Source organism: Pleurodeles waltl, chromosome 5, assembly GCF_031143425.1.
Source record: "Pleurodeles waltl isolate 20211129_DDA chromosome 5, aPleWal1.hap1.20221129, whole genome shotgun sequence".
NCBI classification, from domain to species: domain Eukaryota; kingdom Metazoa; phylum Chordata; class Amphibia; order Caudata; family Salamandridae; genus Pleurodeles; species Pleurodeles waltl.
In genome coordinates, this window is record NC_090444.1 from 596,916,127 (window position 1) to 596,934,728 (window position 18,602).

The window sequence follows — 18,602 nt, forward strand, 5'->3', positions numbered from 1 at the left end:
CTTTAAAATGAATATGACACCTGGTGAAATTAATATGGCCCTCATCAAAAGTAATATCACATTCTGTAACATGAATATGACACTTTTTTAAATGAATATGAAACTGTGAGATAAATGTAGCATGCTTTGAAATGAATTAAGCAGATATCAAAACAAACACAAGCCGTGTTTGAATGAATATGGCTTGCTCTTAACTTATGTTGATTTGCTTTAAAATTATTATTACACATTGAAATTAATGTTGCATATTCTCAAAGGGTCGCATTACGAGTTTGGCGGTTTGTGCACCACCATAGCGGCAGCCGGACCGCCATCTGCCTGGCGGTCGGACCACAGTATAACGATGCTGGCAGTCCCATAAGGAAAGACTGATGAAGTCCCGCCAGCGCCACCAGGCAACGCAGACCACCGCAGTGGCGAGGGAGGCCAAACAGGCAGATGGAGCCAGTTTTTTGGATGCAAACATTATGATGTTGCCTACCGCCAGCGTGACCGTGGTAGTCCAACCACCGCATCCCAGCAGGTGGAAACGAATAGCATAAAGGAAGCAACTCACCTGCAGGCAGTGTTACATGACCTGTGCCTCCATGGAGCTCATCACACACACGTCCTGCCACAGGTTCTGCTCATTGATGGACCCACACTGCACCCACACTGCAACACAATGGAAGGTCAATGGGATGCACAATAAGCTGTGAAACAAATATCCAAAGGTCAAAATGCAAACAATACCTACACAATAGTGATGGTGGCATCAGGAGCCTTCATGGACACATTTCACTTTGCACATGCCCCTAAAACAGTATTTGCATAGGAACTGGCCCTTCATGTATCTCAGGGACAAACAATATTTGAGCCAAATGATATGCCTAGCTGCCAAATGTGTAAGTGCAAGTCAAGAAAGCACATACAACGGCAACAGCATGGTCCAGACATCTAGATGATGTAGCTGTAAGGTACACACATCAAAATGGACACATGGTCAGTCAAATGCAAAGGAAGCTACCACAATTGAACACCCTTCATGTGTGGATAAACAAAACTCTAGCTCCCGCATATGAGACGAAAGTACAATCCATATCAGAGGACAAATCTACACCATGCATGCTGACACTGGCCAACACAAAATGAAATACTTACCCTAGCAAGCATAACACAATGCAATGACACCCCAATTAGATCCACACCCACATATCCATACAGTGAACATATACCCTTGTCTTGGGTGATCAACACTTCCCACAAAGTCAGATATTGGAAACAACAGCAAATGTGGTGGATGTGTCTGTGGGTGTTGTGGTGGTGTCTGGAGGTATGGTGTCTTAGGTGCGTGGGGCTGTGGGTTGTGAGCTGTTGTCTGGGTGTATGGCCCATGTGATGGATGTGTCACTGGGTGTTGTGGTGGTGTCTGTGGGTATGGTGGATGTGGTGTGTGGGTTGATGGGGCTGTCTGTTGAAATGGTGGCTGATGTGGTGTCTGTGGGTGAATGTTGAGGGCCTGCATGCTGGTGTGGCTGCTAGAGTTTGTGTCGCTGTGTGCTGCTTGTGTGTGTTGAGGTTGGTGCATGCAGGTTTGTCTGTGTGCTTAGGACGAGTAGGGGAATAGGGAATTTGGATAAGGAAGAGAGAGGTGGTGGGAAGGAGGATTGGGGATGGATTGCTGTCATCAGTGAGGAGGCCAGAGCCTGAAAAGATCTCTGTAGGCTATACATGTCACTATGAATGTCTTCCAGGAAAGCATTTGTCTGAAGTTGGCTTACCAACCCCTGGATGGCATTCACAATGGCAGTCTGCCCCACAGAAGGCTATTGGCCTCCTGATACTCCTCAGGAGGTCAATAGCCTTCTCACTCTGGGCAGCAGGAGTAACAGGGGCTGGCACTGAGGCATCTAGGGCAAAGGAGAGCCCACCCTCTTAGGTGAGTGGGCATGGCCAACTGGGTGGGGAGCAACAGGAAGGGTGGTGCTAGTACTGAGGGTGGTGGACAAGGATGGTACAGGAATAGGTCCTGATGGGTCCCCCACCAATAGGGAGTTGCCACTGGAGGTAGAATCTAAAGATGACAAGGTTTATCATGTGTCCTCGGTGGCACTCCCCTCACCTTCGGGCCACTGGGTCCCTCTGTGTTGTGGTGTCATGCCTGGTTGTACCGTGGTCAGATGCTTCCCCACTTGGATTCGCCCTGTCTCCTTCGCTTGCCTGAAATGATGCTGCAAATACAAAGGGGAAAAGGGTCTCCACATGTTCCTGATCACACTTGAACAAAAGCTGTGATTTACAAACAGTACCATGATGTCAAGTAGGCCCCAGCAACAAACTACTTCAAGGTGGCTCCTACATGAACCATATCATATGGATGCATGCTACATGAACTGTCAACAGTTGCCCACAGGAAAATCAGGTCTCAGATCTCCAAAGTGTGCAATCACAATAACCATAGAAAAAGTAGGAGACCATTTCACCTTCAATACTTTGCCTCATGGATCATACCTGTTACCTGTTCTCATACAATAGTAGTCCAATGACAATAGTAGTCCAATGCCAAGTTCATTCCAACAGATCCCACACAATGTCATGCAGACATTTGTTTGTCAGATATGCAATAACAGAACAATACGAGATGGTGCTCCAAATCCTGCCATATTGCTGACAGCAGTACAGTATCCTGAAGAAGGTGACATGGAAACACTGGAAACATGTCAACATTGCACACATCACCATGTGTAAATCGTCCTAATTGAGTCACGGAGGTAGTACTAATCTTGCTCAGATATACTACATATTTGGCATGCAAATGTACACTGTATTCAAAATGTGCAAATTGACAGGGAGATATGTTGCTCAAATATATGACACAATCAAACAGCTAGCCCCAGGAAAATCACCACTACTATATGGCACCCCTTACAATGACAACCTCTGATTGCATCAGTGGAAGCCATTAGTCCTTTGTATATTGGAGAGGCCCAGGGATTTACAAGTTCTTGTAGAAGGCCCTGGACCTGTTGCCCAAAGGAAAGCTACATCACTGTCTCCATTTTGGTCCTGCAAACCCAGATGTCTGTGGATGAATGGTTCTACCCAACCACATGTGATTCCAACATCACTGCAAGTCACTCCATGATGTGTGCCAACAGTCAGGTAACAAAACGTTCCCATTTCACATGTACGGTGCACTTTGCCACTTGATGCTACATCAATGGCATGGACATGGACATTGTGTGTAAAAACTCTAGTCCTACCAGTCATTTCTCTCATTGCTACTGCAGTTGTACATGCCAAATGACATGCAATGACGGGTGAGGGTATGTGTGAGCCAACAATCAATGGTGTCACACTCCTGTCTGCGGCACCACAAAAGATGTAGCCCTATTGCATATGTCCAATTCCAAAATCAGGTTTGCATGCCACCATATGTGAGGGAATACAGAAATCTTCTTGTGAACACAGGTAGACGACGCATGAAACAGCAGTGTACACATTTTGTTAAAAGAGAATGGGACACATGCTAACATGTCGGCACAAGGAATTTTGGCAACAGTGATGGGCCATAAATCATGTCAATGGACATTCCCCACTTACCAAGGGAAAGTTTTAATCTGTAGCTGCATGAACAATGTATGCTCTGTCACATGTGTGATGCCACCTTCACATGTCAGACAGCAGTGAGGCACCAGCACTCATCACACATTGAAAACAAGTGGCCTCTGGGGAGCAGATGCCAATTTACTCACTTGACATGGCTGAGGACCGTGATCCATCACTTCTTTTTCTTTGGACTGTAACACTGGGGAGTAGTTGTCTGTTGCGTAGAATTTAGACCCACTACAACAACAAACCTTCCATGACTGATCACTGTACAAAAGAAATATGTTGTCCCTGGCAAGCAATTGTTTTGTGGATTGTAATCAGTTGTGTCCTAGGTCCCTGGGCTACTAGGCAAGGCACATCAATATGCACCAAATTACGGCCCATATTTATACATTTTTTGTGCTGCATTTGCGTCATTGTTTGATGCAAAAGCGGCGCAAACTTACAAAATACAATTATATTTTGTAAGTTTGCGCCACTTTTGCGTCACAAAATGACGCAAATGCAGTGCAAAAAAGCATAAATATGGGCCTACATATCGACACAAACAGTTACTCATCTTGTGTGTCACACATGGTCCATCCCCAGTCATCAGGAGGGGATGTCAGAACCTAACACATCGTCTTGGCTGTGTGACAGGCAGTAATATTTCCTGTACTCACCCCCTTGTGGCTGCTGTGCCCCCTGCAAATGCCCATCAATGTCCGAGTATGCTACTGCCAGAATGAGGGCCCCTAGGGGGGGTCATGCTTTGAGGTGTGTCCACCCACGTTGGGAGGACAGCCCCAGCTGAATCTCTGAGATCTTCTGACCCAGCACCTCAGGTCCTTCCACCTCTTGAAACAGTGGGCGCTTTTCCGGCTATGGATCCCAAGGGTCTGCACCTCCTGGGCGATGGCTCTCCAAATCTCCTTCTTTTGATGGGTGTTTACCTATATGGATGCAAGAGAGAAATCAAGCAATTACAAACACAAAGTTTTGCTCAAATTGTTGTGTCACACACGTCAGAAACACCAAGCATAAAATGGGCAATTTGTCAACATATCACAAGTGTGAAGCACATGGCAATAAGTACAGGGGCATGACTACACACTTTTGGATTCATCTACAGAGTAACCCACTACCCTGCCCAAGGCCTAGAATGACTAAGGAGGCCTAATGACATCAGGTATTCGATGCTCCATCAACATATACTGTGATGTGAGCCACAATGAAACACCACAAAGCAATGTGGTTTCTGAAGGGTAAACCCCTTAGGCCTGAGTGGACAAACACATTTACACTCTGCAACATTGACTCAATGCATACAGTCCCTACAGGCAACTATCATAGTGCAGACGTCACCCTTACACTTGAGTGACAATGAAAGGGCTAGCATGGTGGGCACAGAAACTATCTTCCCTGTGCATGTGTGGACATGTGGCCTAGCAAATGCAGGCTCATGTCATTTCAGAGTAGGTTTCGGTGCTATGTACCTGAACCACAAAACACTCCTTTAAACATATGTTTCTAACCTACAGAGACAGCATCCAACATACAAAGGTATGCATTGTACAATATCTGCTATATAACCAAGCAGTTGAGTCACATGTCATGGCCCCCAAAGGAATCTGTCTGCACTGTGGGTCTGACATTTGTACAATAAGCCTGTACAGGACAAATATGACTTCCGTGAAGGTGACAGCAGACCTGTGGTAGTAAGGGACCTGTCTTGAGTCAAAGACACACATTGACAATGCTGCAAAATGCACATATGGGCTAGTTCAGGGATTTACCTCAGTACCCATTCCTAATCTAGTCAAGGGACTGAGGCAATTCAGGGCAAGTGTTTTCACTTGAGCCTCATATTGGCCACCTGACAGGATCTGCATTTCTACAGGAAGTGGGTACAGTGCCACAGTTGCATAGCCACAGTGACTCTCCCACAGCCTGGACTATCTCTCATATTGGGAGATACATTTGACAGGCCCTGATCTCTGCAGGCTGAGCATACAGAACCTACATGACACTCACATTTCCATCACTTCCATGCATGACAGTACATCATGTGGTCATCAGCAATGTGGCTTGTGGGGCAACCTGATGGGCACAGTGAGTCATGATATGCCTTCCAGACAACGGTTTGGCAAGGCCAGAAGTGGGGTGAAAAATGTGTGGCACAAGACACATTGCTTGCAATATCCTCAATGACTCAGGCAAGATGCATAAATGGCTCATGCTGTCATGCACATACATATTGTCTAACATTTATAGCCATCATAAACCAAAAAAAGTCACTGGATGGCAGTAAAGTCTGCTTGCCTAGCTATGTGCATCTAACACAAGGAGGATCTAGTGCCCCCAAAAAAATCACACAACACAATGAGAATGAGCACAACACATTGTACTGGTCTCAAATATGGGCACTATTTACATCCCATTGGTGCCACACAGACTGCCACAACAGGCCCACAAGAAGTCTAACTGGCACACAGGGGCACTTGTACTGTGTGAGGAGGGAAAGGAAGGTGTTGAACAGAGTCAATTATGAGGTGCTCTGGTGAGAAGTAGAGTGGACACTATAGGGGAAGAACCTTGCTCACAAGCCTCTCCAGCTCCTCTAGAGAGAAAGCAGTGGTCCTTTCTACTGTTGGACATGGCATGATTGGTCCCGGAGGCGGCACACAGCAGCTGAAGTGGTGGAGGTGTTACTGGCAGCAGTGTCAGGAGTCAAGTGGTTGATTTTGCACAACACAGCGTACACATGCCACATATGCGGTCATCACCGTCGACGTTTCTGCCGCTGTTTGAAACCCCCTACCGCACAGATGACTTCCGCCGCCGGCCCTGAGCGATTCCTGATGTCCAGTGGAGTATGTCAGACATCCGCCATTTTGGCAGCTTGAAAGGCTGTATATGGCCCTGTTATATGCATCACAAAAACAAAATAAGTCTTTTCAACCTCCTGTCTACAGTCCTTTGCCAGACCTTCAGACCATGGAGGAATGCCACGTCATCCAGCTCTACCACCTGAATAGGCAAACAATAGTGGATTTATGCAATCAGTTGGAGCCAGAACTGATGCCAGCTAACAGTAATCCATACTGCATACCACCCATTGTACAAGTCATGTCAGTATTGCACTTCCTGGAAATAGGGGCCTTCCAACATTCAGTGGCCCTATCTGGTGGTCTGTCCCACCCTATGTTCAGTCTGGTGTTAAAAGATTTCCTATCAGCAGTGTTGAAACATATAGACAGCTATGTCATGTTCCCTTTACGTGAGGATTTAAGCAATGTGAAGGCTGACGTCTAAGGTTTTGCCTGCATCCCACATGTGGTGGGGGCCATTGATGGCGCACATGTTGGCTTGGTTCCACTATATGCCATGGGACAAGTCTATTGCAACAGAATAAATGTCCATTTCATCAACGTGCAAGTTGTCTGTGTGGCGGATCTCTACATCTAAAATATGTATGCCTGTTATCCTGGATCAGCCCATGATTCCTTGGTAATGCAGAACAGCGCCATACACCAGCTGATGTCACAACTGCAACCAGAGATAGCCTGGCTGGTTGGTAAGTCACATCTGTACTGACTGTGTGTGAGCAATGTCAGGTGCTACAATCATGAAGTGAGTGACTCATTGTTGCACTTTTGTCCCCCTCCTTAACAGGAGACTTACCATATCCAAACCGTCCTTGGTTATATTCTGCTATCTGAACAGGACTGGTACAGCCCTCCTCTACTCACCTGGGAAAGTGTGTCAGATCACTGTTGCATGCTGAGTGCTCCACAACATCGCCCTGTGTAGAAATATCCCGTACATCCCAGAGGAGAGGGAGTCTGCAGTGCCACCAGATGAGAATCCTGAAATGCCAAATGAAGATGACAGTGGTAAATATAAGGAGATTACTTGTGTGAAGATCTCATCCACAGCTACTTCTTGTGAGTGTAAGTATGTCATGTGATGCATTGACTGTGACTGTAAAATGAACTGTAGTTGTGGGAATGTGTGGAGTTTAGTGTTTTTGAAGCAGTGAGGGAGCAGATACTCCGCAAAAATAAGCCAAAGGCTGATTGATAAGATAGCTTTTGACATATCCCCACCTTGATGGTGTTACTTTGTGTGTGTCAGTTTCTTTGCAATGTAACTTGTTTTCCAGATGCTTGCTATGTGACTTGTGACATTTGTATGGTTTTAAGCCTAACCTCCTTGTTTTGTTCATTGTGCAGGTACCTTCATCATGACATCTTCATGGGGACATTTCAGAGTTGTGACATTGGCAGGTATGTGATGCTGTTCTGACATACAAAGTGGGCATGGATTGTTCCAGGTAATGTAGGTCGCATAATTTGGTGCATAAGACCTGTACCAAGACAGTTTGCACAGTGTTTGGGTGGAGGTTCAGAAGTACCCATTGCACTTGTTTTGTGTCCTGTTGTGGGTATGATGCATCTTGTATGTCCTCATGTCGTCATCAAATATGTGGTCCTAGCTTACGACCAAGTCATTGTTCCCTCACATTGACTAAACACTTTTTGTATGACCTGTATGGAGCTGTAGATGTGTTTCATCATTGTAGGTCACAGCGCCTGTGACAAAACACTGACATAAGTTTGTGTCATATCACCAGATGCATGAGCGTTGGATTATAAAGGCCCTGTGATCCCGAACTGCTGTACTGCCATCTATCTGAATCTTGGATTATGTGGTGTTGGATTACTTAGGTGTGGTATGTGATAAGGCTCAAGCTGGTGACATCAACCACTTCATGTTTGCCTATTCTACAGGACGATCTCTGACAAATCCCTTCCTATCATGGTCTGGAGGGCTGTATCTGTAAGTATGATCATTTGCTTAGTATGAGACAATCATTTATGATTTACAAGAGTTCAGACATATTGACAGCCTATGTGCTGAACACTGAAATATATTTTTTAGTTTGACCAGACACTTGTATGTAACAAGTACCTTGGATCATCATTGTATGGTTAACATGATTTGACATAGCTACATGGCTAAATCTCAAAGCAAAATCAGCAGGGGATCAGCTGCTACAGAGGCAGTGGTGTCTGTGACTGGTTGTTCCTCTGGCAGGGCATCCCTTCCTGTGGCTGTCGCCGATGTTGATGGGCCTGTTGTTGATGAGCCAAAGGCAGGAGAAGATCGGTTTTGAAAAGCGCCACTTGGGGTTGTGCGCATGTCCCTCCACACCCCTATTATGGAGGCCAGTTGGAATTGTGGGCATCCATCTGTTCATGCACATCCCTATGCATGTCCCTCTGTAGCTGCTTGATTTCCCAGAGTTCAGTCAACACCTGGCCCATTACTCCTTGGGACTCCTGATAGACCCCCAAGACATGGCTGAAGTTGTCCGGGCCAAGAACAGTCCTAGTGACCTCACCCCACTGGCACTAACCCCAAGGGCAAGTGCCACAGGGTGACCTCTCCAACTTGTTAATGGACCCTCATTGTCCAAAGTGTTGCGCTGCAACTCAGGATCCAGGATTGAGGGGGGACACAAGATGCTGGGTCAGAACCATCCTCCACATCCACAAGTCCAGGAGTGTTGGCATCACTCAGGACTTCATCTAGGGGAAGATGTTAGTCTGCTCTGTGGCCTCAGTATGCCTACTGGCAGATCCACCTTTTGATGAAAAACATACATTGTTACTTGTTGAATTATGATATTTACCTCCAAAGGTTTTCTGTTACAGTAAGCAGAGACCTTGGACAAAGTTAAGTTGTAGATAATCCAATCCTGCCAAGTAATCATGGCATTGGGTAATTTAGCATGACATGTATGAAGCATGGCAACGCAATGTGACGCAAGCAGCTGATGAGATGTGCAGATCACTTGCGCTTTGGAAGATGGCCTGAAAATGACATTTTCCCACCAGTGCAGCCAACCCAGTGGAGAGGCAAGATATGGCTTTGACCATTTTGAGGCCTAGTTGAGTGAGATGCAAGCAAACCAAGGACTTTGTTTTATATGTGACTGGAGTCTTTGTGTACACAGTGTTATGTCAATGTGTCTGCTTCCAATACCAATCTGGTGATACATCCTGAGGCCTTAGGAATACTTGTTGTACACACTGGATAAAGTGTCATTCCTGTCCTCAATAGTTTCATCTTGGGTTAGCACGTCAAGATGGAGCTAGGTAGTGGACACACACTTCTTTGATTTGAGCATGATCAGTAGCTTGATCACTCCTAGGTGAGTACACTTCAATTGAGAGTTCATAAATGAGCGTATTTGGACAAGTGACCACTGGACTGGTGTTTGGAATTACTGGAACAGGGCCTATTGTGCTTTGCAGTCAGATCACTCTTGTTACTGAAATAGTGACTCCTGGGAGCTGCAGTCAGGTCACTCCCCCTACTATACACACTTGACAAATGTTATACTCACAGGTGAGTACACTTTAATTGAGAGTTTACAAACTAGGGTATTTGTACAAGTGACCACTGGGTTGGTGTTTGGAGTTAGTGGAACAGGACCTCCTGGAAGTTGTAGTGCGGTCGCTCCCTCTACTACACACACTTGACAAATTGTATCTTTCCTGGTGAGTACACTACAATTGAGAGTTCACAAATAAAGGTATTTGGACAAGTGACCTCTGGACTGGTGTTTGGAGTTACTGGAACAGTGCCTCCTGTGAGTTGTAGTCAGGTCACTCTCTCTACTCCCCAAAACTTCACATGCATGTAGGCTGCATTTAGGTTTGAGCATATGTCTACATTTTGGGACATACAATGAATCCTGGAATGTGTTTTTGGGAGATTTCCAAACACCATTCTGACATATAGTATGTGATGGGCATTGGTAGCTGTGATGTTGGATCCAATTATACAGACTGACAGTGTTACAACTCAGCTACTCTGGTCATTGAATTGTGTTGAGGTATATGAACAAGATAGTGGCAACAGCTCAGCTGTGAGCATGCATGGCATTGCAGTTTTGTGACATTATTTGTGTGTAACTTACCAGACTCCACTCCCCCAGTTATTCCTGTCAAGCCCTGAGTATGCAGGATGGCCTCCCAGGGAAAGAGTCTTAACAGGGCAATGGGAGGGCCACTAGTAGTCTTCTTGGCCTCTACCTGCTGCCTGGAGACCATAGACCTGATCTTGCCCCTGAGGTCGTTGCACCTCTTCCTAATCTCCTCCTTTGTGCGCAGGGTGGTGTCTACAGCATTCACTCTGCCAAGTATCCTGTCCCATATTTTCATTTCCTTACTGAAAGGAGTGTGCTGCACTTGGGCTCCTAACATTTGTGGCAATACTATAATGATTTCATCCACCATGACTCTCAACTCATCCTCTGAAAATCAATGGGTTTTTGGCCCATGACATGCCTGGAAATTAAAGAGGGTGACAGAGACTAACTGACAAGTGAATATGGGGGGAAAAAAACGATGTGCGTGAAAGGTGTAAATTGAAATGGGTGAAAAAAGGGCTGCCTTATGACAAAAAATGGATAAAATGATGTGTGGTCTGTCTTGCTATGCTGCAGTGGAAATGCAAAAGATTGTGGTCTGTGAAGGGGTGTGTTTTATAGCGTCCTTTGCAGGTGCATCCACTTAGCCAATGTGCATCAGCTGTGTTGTTTTTGAATTTATTCAGAGAGCACTTGCCTGATACCTTGCTGAATCCAGACCGCGGTGGTCAACCACCACCGGCTGACTGCTGCGGGAACTGTGTGTTTGTAATAGGCTTGGTGTTTTGCTGCTGCACTGATTGCACTGGAGGTCAGACCACCTAAATCCAAGCTGCCGCGCTGCTGGCAGTCTGCCTTTTTTGCTTGGGGGATGGCGGTCCTGCCTGTATGAATCATAATATGGTGGTCTGGGAACCACAAGCGCGGCAATCTTTTTGGGCCTGCCAACATGGTGGTCTGGTGGCCTGACTGCCAAACTTGTAATCAGGCCCTAACTCTTAGTATAGCAGTTAGAAACACAATAGCTCCAACTGGGGCTACCATAACATCTTGACAGAGTAATTTGCAACAGTCCGACGCCACTTGCGTGGGAGTGTGGCTGGTCACGGAGTCGCACGGACCCCAGGTACAGCACCTTGGAAAATGAGGAAACAAAGACTTTACATAGAGTCACGGAGGTGAGGCGTCACTGGAGTCAGTGCGGTGTCGGTTCCTTACTGCTACCATGGAAGGTAGGCGTTGGTTCCTTACTGCTAGGCAGGGGAGGTGAGGCACTAGTTCCTTACGGTTGCAGGGGAGGTGATGTGGCATCAGTGGCAAGGCATCGCTTCCTTTCGACAAGGTGTGGTCAATGAATCCAGCAGGTCAAAATGCGAGGCGTCGACTTCATGGTGTGGCAATCAGACCTTGGGGCCAGTGGTACTGCGTTAGAATCGGAGTTGGGTGTTACAGGTGTCAGTGACACTGCACTCGGGACTCATAATTGCCCTCAGTGGGAACCACAGCTCGGGTCTCGGCAGCTGAGCGAGTCAGACAGAGGCACCTGTTCCGAAGTTGCTCTGGAGTCAATGTGCATGGTTGCATCAGAACACACTCCCAAGGGTCCAGGAACTGGATTTGGCACCACTTAGCAAATCATGACTCTCAGCAAGAGAGCCCAGTTTCTGGCAGATGAAGTCTTTGATATCCCTGAGACTTCCTAACAGGAGGAATGCTCAGTCCAAGCCTATGGGAAGCCGTTCATGTCAAAATTACAGCTCCCCATATAGGACACCTCCTGAAATGCATAGCGTGCTGAAAAATGAATATGACACCCACCAGAATAAATATAAAATGTAAAATAAAATAAATATGATACCTGGCAGAGTGAATCTGACTTGAACCAAAATAAATATAAAACCTGCCAGAGTGAATATGCAACTTAGTGATTAATATGAATAACACACACTCCCAAATGAATAGGAGATATACTGAAATATATTTCAGTCATACTGAAATAAATATGGCCCTTGCTGTAAATAATAAAGCAGTCACTGAAACTTACCCAATACTCATAAAAAAATAGGACATTTCTTGAAATGACTGACAGTTCCCAAGAGGAATATGACATACATTGAAATGAATATGACAGATTGAAATGAACATAAGGTACTGAAATTAATATATTATATTCTTAAAAGAATATCATGCACATTGAAACTAACATTCCATACAGTGAAATGAACATTACACATGTTGCAATGAATATGAATTGTGTTGAAATTAATATTACCCAGATTGCAATGAATGTGAGATATACAGAAATGAACAGGAGCTGATTTAAAATGAATTTGGCTTGAGTTGAAATTAATATAACCCCATTGAAATGACTTAGACGTGCCTTCAAATGAGTATGACAAAAGCTGAAATTCTCATGACATTTGTCACAATTAATATGGCTGCATTGAAATCTATATGACACATATTCACATGAATATGATGTTTGTTAAAATGGATAAGTTGCATCTCAAAATCAATATGACAAGTGTTAATGTGAATATGAAATTATTTGAAATAAATGTAACACTGATTGAAAGGAATATAACACATTAAAATGAATATGACATGATTTGAAATTAATATGAGCTTCATTGAAATGAATATGAGCAATGTTAAAATAAACACGCAATTTATTAAAATGAATATGGCTTGCATTGAAAGTAATATCATACACATTGACATTATTGTGATACATGTTACAATGTAGAAAATTCATGTTAAAATGAATATGATGTGTTAATATGAATGAGACAGGCATTGATTGGAATATGACACATGCTAAGATGGATAAGACTTGCATTGAAATTATTATGAGCCCCTTTGAAATGAATTCAACATGTCTTAAACTGGATATGACCAATGCTGAAATTAAAATGAAACTTGTCAAAATGAATATGTTATGCTCTGAAAATAATATGATACACATCAAAATGCATATTGTATATATTGAAATGAATGTGAGTTATGTTAAAATGAATAAGACCCATGTTAAAATTATTATGTCAGGTGTTAAGGTGAATATGACACCCAATGAAATGAAAATGGCATTAATTGAAAGGAATATGACACCTGGTGAAATTAATACGGCCCACATCAAAATTAAAATGACATTTATTAACATGAATATGACACTTTTTTAAATGAATATGAAACTATGTGAGACAAATGTAGCATGCTTTGAAATGAATAAAGCACATATCGAAATGAACACAAGCCATGTTTTGAATAAGTACAAACCCTTTTATCATAAATATGGCTTGCATTGAACTGATGTTGATTTACTTTAAAACTAGTATTACATATTGAAATTAATATTACATATTCTGAAAGAATTATATTCGACTAAAACAAATTAACTAGAATTGATATACCATACATTTGACAGAATATAAAACAAGGAACCTGCCTTTACCATGCCATTTTTCTAGCAAAGATTTTAAGCATAGGTTTTGTACAGTTCCATCCATGCCAAGCTAAAAAGTAGCAAAATATTTTGCTATTTTTACAGGAAAGTGTTTAAGCATAGGATTAGCTAATGCCATTCATGCTGAGTTAAAAAAATAACAAATGTCTTTTACCACTCCAGGCACTGTATCATAGCTTTGGGAAAATATCATCCACGCCAACCTGGAATTAATAAAGGCAGCATGCATACACGCACACATGTATACATGCCACAAAAACGTGTGGTTGAGGTCCATTATGTAATGCCATGCATGTGTTATAAAGGTTAGCGCATTGTATTATATGGTGTTACAGGCATGTGTTGTATTTGTATGCATTGGAATACAACACTCATTAATTCATCATGGGGAAAATACGCACAGTGTGGGGATGAAATGTAAGAGAAGAGTAGTGAAAGATGAGTCACAGCTGATGGACAGAGATTAGAAATGAAAGGGTGATGGATGGGGATAAGGACTGATAGTAAGGCATGGCGAATAAGTAGTGAGAGATGAGGAGTGCTGCATGAGGTATGACAAACAAGAGATAAATAGTGAAAGATGGGAAATGAGGTGTGAGTGATTACAAGTGAAGGCTGAGAAATGATGACTGACGAGTAAAAACACAAAAGCAAAGAAGTAGGGTGAGGGAAGAGGGGTGAGGAATGAGGAGTAAGGAATGACAGTTAAGGAGTGGGAAATGGTAAGTGAGAGATTAAGACAGAGGTGTGAAAGGTGAGTGAGGGACAAGGGGTGATGAGTGAGGAGTGAAGGGTGAAAGGTAGGAGAGGAGAAGTGTAGGACAAGCAGTGAGCGAAGAGAGGTAAAGAATGAGGTTGACAGGTGACGATGATAACCGAGGTTGGAGGCCGGAGCCTCAAGAAAGCCTGTGAAAAGTGAGGAACAAGGAATATGGAAAGAGAAGGAGTGAGGCATGAGGTATGAGAAAGGAAGATGAGAAGTGAAGGATGTGGAATGAAGAATGAAAAGTGAAAAATGAGAAACGAGGACTTATGGGACAGGAAGCAAGGAATGAAGAACAATGAAGAAATAATGAGAATTGAGGAATGTGAGATGAAAATTGAGGGATGAGAAATCTGAAGTAAGGGATAAACAATAAAGAGGTGAAAATTAAAAGAATGTGGGGTGAAAGGTGAAATATGAAAGAAGAAGAGTGAGGTATGAGGTGTGAGAGTACAAGAGTGTGTGATAAGTGATCAGGGGTGAGGAATTAGGATTGATAACTAAGAAGTAAGGGGTGATGAATGGAGAATGAGGGTTAAGGAGGGAGGTTTGATGGATGAGGAATCATCAGTGAGTCAAAAGGACAAAGGAAAATGGAAATAAGGATGAGTGATAAGGAATGGGGAATAAGAACAGAGGCATGAGGCGTAAGGGACTGAATTATCCTAAAATAGACAGGGTGATGTACAATTTAAGACATCGTTGTTAGTCAATTTAATTCTTCACACAAAGTGAGGAGAAAGGGTGAACCACAAGTGAGATAAAATGAGTGATGAGGGCAAAAGGTGAGGTATAATGATGGGAGAGTGAGGGAAGAAGAATAAGTGCTGAGGTGCAAGGTGTAAGGACTGATTACTGAGGGATAAGGGATTGGAGATGCGAAAGAAAAGATGGGTTATGAGGAATGAGAGTGGCAGATGAGGCCTGAGGAGTAAGGAATGGAAGGTAAGGTTTAAAGGATGACAGCTGATGAATGAGAGTTGAGGATTGAGGGATGAAGAATGAGCAATGAGGATATCTAAAAGGGAGTAGATACTACATGTTCAAAGGATAAAGAATGGGAAGCTCAGGCTAATTATTCATGACTAGGTTGCATCTTTAGAAGCAGACAGCATGTGGTGGCAGGATTAACGTTCAGGACTCAGAATGCTTGCATTATCAAGGCTTGTCATGGCCGATGGTCATCCTGTCAATATTATTTGACCTCACCTGGAGATACATGGCAGACCTCAGTTCGTGTTTGCTCCAACCGTACTCACATGTACGTTTTATACATGTTAAGCCTTGACAAAGTCTTGAAGACGAAACACGTGTTGGCTGTTTTCTGCTGCATGGACTTTTTGTTACATTTGATTACTTTATTGTAACTCTGCTTATTCGTTACCATCTGGCTGTTCTGGATACTTTGATACCTTGTACTACGCAATCTCTGTGATTGAGATTTCTACTACCTACTTACTTGCATCTATAATAAATTTCTATTGGACCGGACAACCTTCAATTCTTGAACATTTTCTGGATTTACAACACTGGTGTGCCCTGGCCACTCCTTTTGTATTATATAGGCAACCACCCACTTCTTAGTGAGTGGCCCTCCAATACCTGTGGTGGCAGGTGTTTTTGGCTAGCCTGGCACCCACTACTACATGGTTCATTTATATGACTATTCTCTGAACCTACGGCTGTTATACTCTTGCGGATGTGCGAGCACCTGTTGGCATTCTCCACCACCTTCGCTTGACTCATAAGAATGGGAATGATGGGTGGGAAGTGAGAGATGAAAAATGGGGAATGAGAGATGAAGTGTGAGGCCTGAGGACTGAAGTTTAATTGGCATGGCTATAATGAGGGATGGACAATAAGGAAACAGTGAGGGGTGATGAGCGAGAAATATAAGGTGAAGATTGAGATCTGTGTCATGAGGAGGGAGGGATGAAGTTATCGTAATATGCCCAGGATGGTAGACATTTTAAGAAACATCATTCATCCAGTTCCCTTGTCACTGCTAAAGTGAAGGAGAGTGAGGAGTGACAGATAAGGGATTTTGAGTAAGAAATCAGGGGTGAAGAATATGGAATGAGGGAAGAAGAGTGAGGAATGTAGGTGAGATAGTGAGGGATTAGGTAAGAGGAGCAAGCAATGAGATTTGAGTGGTGAGGATGAGGAGTGAGAGAGGAGGAAAAGACGAGTGAGGGATGTGGGAAAGGATGAGAAGTGAGGGTTGAGGAGTGAGACAGGAGGAAGGAGCAATTAAAAGTGAGGGATTAGAGATGACAAATGAGAAATAAACAATAAAGAGGTGAAAATGAAAAGAATGTGGAGTGAGAGATGATGTATGAGAGAAGGCGAGTGAGGTAGGAGGTGTGCGAGTACAAGACTGTGTGATAAGTGATCAGGGGTGAGGAATTAAGATTGATAACTAAGAATCAAGGGGTGATGCACTGAGGAGTGCGAGATGATGATAATGAGGAATGATGGTTGAAAAAAAAAGGATGAGAAGCGAAGAAAGAGGAGTGAGGTCAAGAGGGTACAAGTGAGGAAGGAGAATTGAGGCATGAGATGTAGGGGACCAACATGCCCTAAAATGGACAGTGTGGTATACATTTTAAGCTATTATCATTGTCCATTTCACTTATTTCCCAGAGGGGAATTGTGGTGGGCTCAGTGGTACAGAGGACTCGGACTCGGACTCGGATTTTAGGGGCCCTATAAGGGCGTAAGCACAATTTATTTATTATAGTTGGAGGATTGTAATTATAATGACTGCAGTTCTTTCCAATTTATCTTTGGAGGTTTTCTTGCGAAGGTTTAGTTGGCTTTTATCAGTCTTTAATGTTCTTTCTTTTCCCTTTAGGTGGCGTTCTCCGGACTGCTTCTTCTTGGTTCCCGTGGGCTCTCGGAAAAACAAGAGGATATGGCCAGGTAAGTGGGACAGTATTTGGATATCTCTGTGATGTGTTAGTATAGGTGTGGGAGGGTGGGTGAAGGAACTATAGGAGGCAGTGAATTAACTGGGGATAGGCGAAAAAAAAAGGAGGGAGCGGGTTATTATAGTGGCTAGATTAGGCTGGTGACAGGGTGAGAATAGGATCAGTGGTTCCCCGGTCCCCTGCACTTAAAACAACCTGTCCCGTTTCCTTTATGCCCTCCCCGGTGTTCTTTCTTCCTCCTACCGCCCCCTTATCCCCCTTCTGTCGATATCCCCTGAATATAGCCCGTACCTTGTTCAGCCACGACCCTACTGGGTCGTGGCAGGGTTCATCTCCTCCTCGAGGCTTTTCCCCGGCTCCACTGTTCAGGCTGGGCTTCCTTTCCTCGTCACTCGCTCCACTGGCCTTCTCTCTCCGTTGTATTGTTTCCTCGGCGTCCTGGATACCGCGTCTGGCGTCTCCCTCTTCTCCGGCGTCCGTCTTTCTTTCTTGTGCGGTAACCCGGATATCCGGTGCCGACAGGACGCTCCCCCCCCACGCATCTCCTTGGTGACGCTGAACTGGGAAGGAGGAGGTGCGCGATCTGCGCCATTCTAGAGCTTCGGTAGGCGAGGTGGACGACACCCGCCTACACACCCCATCCCAGGAACGGGACTGTTATAGGACCGTAGAATCCGGGCAGCGGGAGAGAAAATCAGCGGGGCACTGACTGGACCCAGGGACGTGACGGACCTGAAAAGTAAAGGGCTGGAGTTCAAGGAACCAGCGCAACACCCTGGAATTAGTGTCCTTATGGGAGGCTAACCAAGTTAATGGGGCATGATCAGTATAGAAGACGAAAGGCCGACCCAAGAGATAATACTGTAGACACTCAATCGCCCATTTTATGGCAAGGCATTCCTTCTCAATAGTGGGGTAGTGAGTTTCTCTCGG